The sequence below is a fragment of the Cibotium barometz genome, chromosome 58 (assembly GCF_041138505.1).
Source record: "Cibotium barometz isolate CiBa-2024 chromosome 58, ASM4113850v1, whole genome shotgun sequence".
Classification (NCBI taxonomy): Eukaryota; Viridiplantae; Streptophyta; class Polypodiopsida; order Cyatheales; family Cibotiaceae; genus Cibotium; species Cibotium barometz.
The window spans coordinates 33,111,234-33,114,198 of NC_141103.1; positions in this window are offsets into that span (position 1 = coordinate 33,111,234).

Genomic DNA, 2,965 nt, shown 5'->3' on the forward strand with positions numbered 1-2,965 from the left:
GCTAAAGAGGCAAAGAAGAAAGAGTCAAATGCAGCCACAATAGCAGATACTTCTACAAATGCAGATTCTACAAATGTTGTGCAGGACACAGAATGAGCGTTTAGCGTGTATTACCAGTATGACCCATCTGTACATGATGCATGTTCTGCAGTTTCTGTTGACTCTGATGTTGTATGGTATTTTGACAGTGGTGCTACAAAGCACATTACCTCGCATCGTGATATGTTCACTTGTCTTGAGGCTGTCCCTAAAGGGAATACTGTCACATGTGCTAATAATGCTTCTTACCTAGTGAAGGGCGTTGGTAAAATTATGCTTACTGCTGCAAATGGCAGCGCTTTCACACTTTCAGATGCTTTTATGTGCCAGGGATAAAGAAGAATCTATTGTTGTCTGTCCTCTGATCTTGCTAGACTTGGACTTGTAGTCGAATTTGTGGATGACAGAGATGTACTGTTCATGATTTAACTTCTGGTGATACGATCATTGTATCTGGCACCTTGTTTCGTGGGCTGTATAGGCTCAATTCTTATGACAAGTGTGTGGAAGATTCAACAAATGCAGTTTCTGATGAAAAGGTAGTTTCAGATGCAAAACTATGGCATGCTCGTTTTGGTCATCTGAACTTTGCTAGTTTGCTGCGTTTGCAGAAATTTGATATGGTTGCTTCATTGCCCCCTCTTGAGGCACCATTGAAACATGTTTGTGAAGGCTGTATTTTGGGCAAAATGCAGCGTTCTACGTTTCCAAAGGATGGTCCTGTGCGGGCCACTCGCAAATTGCAACTTCTACATAGTGATGTATGTGGGCCTATGCAAACTCCGTCATTTGGTAAACACTTGTACTTTGTGACTTTCATTGATGATTACTCAAGGCATGCATGGGTATATCCACTGAAGGCAAAGTCCGAAGTGTTTTTGTGCTTCAAATAATTTTTGCTTATGGTTGAAAATGTATCCAATTGTAATGTGGGCACCCTCCGTTCTTATCGAGAGGGGAGTACATGTCTAAAGAGTTTGATGCATTTTTGGCTAGTCGTGGGATAAAACACCAATGTACAGTGCCGTATACCCCTCAGCAAAATGGTGTTGCTGAGAGGAAAAATAGGTCACTTATGGAGATGGCACGATGTATGGTCAAGAGCCAAGCTTTGCCACATGCGTTTTGGCTTGAGGCTGTCATGTGTGCTGCATATGTACTCAACAGGTATCTCACTAAGGCCTTGCAGCCTGTTACTCCATACGAAGCTTGGCATGGCAGGAAGCCTTCTCTATTGGTCACTTGCGTGTCTTTGGTTGCTTGGCCTATGCTTTGGTGCCTGTGCAACAACGTAGAAAATTGGATGATAAGGCTGTCAAATGCATTTTTGTTGGTTACAGTGCTGAGAGCAAGGGTTACATATTGTATCATCCGCAGTCAAAGCGTATCTTGATTAGTTGAGATGTTGTTTTTGTGGAAGATACTGTGCAGCCTTTGTTATCATGTACCAAAGAGACAGGTGTGAGCTCACGAGATGTATTTGATACGTTGTTGCCTCTATTTACAGGTGGGAATTCAAATGTAAGTCCTAATGAGGTAAATATTCAGCCTATGCAGATTTCAAATGACATCATAGATCAGCCTATTTCTGATACAGATTTACAGGATGTAATTTATGAGGATAGGGCTGAAAATGAGCAGGCTAAAGGTATGCCTAAATGGCTAGTGCAAACCTTGCGTGATAGTAAAATTGATGCACCTATGTCTAGTCGTACTCGTTCAGGTTTTCAGCATGCCTCTTATGCATCAGATTGTTATGCTTTGGCTGTGTCTAGTATGTGTGAAGAGGAAGAACCTCTTTCATTTGATGAGGCACAAAAATCAGAAAATTGGTTGGCTGCAATGCAAAGTGAATATGATGCTATAATGAAGAATGGTACATGGTCTTTGTGTGATTTGCCTATTGGTAAAAAGGTCATTGGATGTAAGTGGGTTTTTAAGTTGAAACGAAAGCCAGATGGCAGTGTTGATCGCTATAAGGCTAGACTTGTTGCAAAGGGTTATGCTCAAGAAAAGGGCATTGATTTTGATGAGACCTTTGCTCCCACTTGTCGTATGACTACCATTCGTAGCATTTGTGCATTGGTAGCTCATAATGGTTGGAATATACATCAGTTGGACATAAAGACTGCGTTCTTGAATGGAGATTTGCATGAGGAGGTGTATGTATCGCAGCCTCGTGGTTTTGTTCAAAGAGGGCAAGAAAAGAAAGTGTGCAGGTTGAAAAAGGCTTTATATGGTTTAAAGCAAGCTCCACGAGCTTGGTATGAAAAGATACATGCATATTTGATAGCACATGGTTTTCAGAATAGTCCAACAGAAAGCACTTTGTATGTTAAACGTGTGGATGATGTACATCTAATCATTGCTCTCTATGTCGATGACATGCTGCTCACAGGACCAAATGAGAGTCATATTGCTAATTTTAAGGCTGATTTGAATGCCTCTTTTGAGATGTCAGATTTGGGGCATTTGCATCATTATTTGGGGATACAATTTAAGCAGTGTGATGGAGGTATTGCTTTGTGTCAGACAAAGTATATTGAGACATTGTTGCGGAGATTTGGCCTTGAAGACTGCAAGTCTATTGCTACTCCAATGGAGACAGGTTTGAAGTTGAGTCTTCATGATGTTGAAGATCACTTTGATGTCACACTCTATCAGATAGCTATTGATTGCCTCATTTATGTATACATTACGAGGCCGGACATTCAGTTTACAGTCTCACAGGTGAGCAGGTTTATGCATAGCCCAGGGTCTCAACATTGGAAGGGAGTTAAACGCATCTTTTGCTGCTTGAGTGGCACCATACATCTTGGGTTGTTTTATCCCAAGGGGGATCGTTGCCGCTAGATTTACATGCTTTTTCGGACTCAGATTGGGCTGGTTGCTATGGTACAAGAGTGTCCACAAGTGGTTTTTGTTT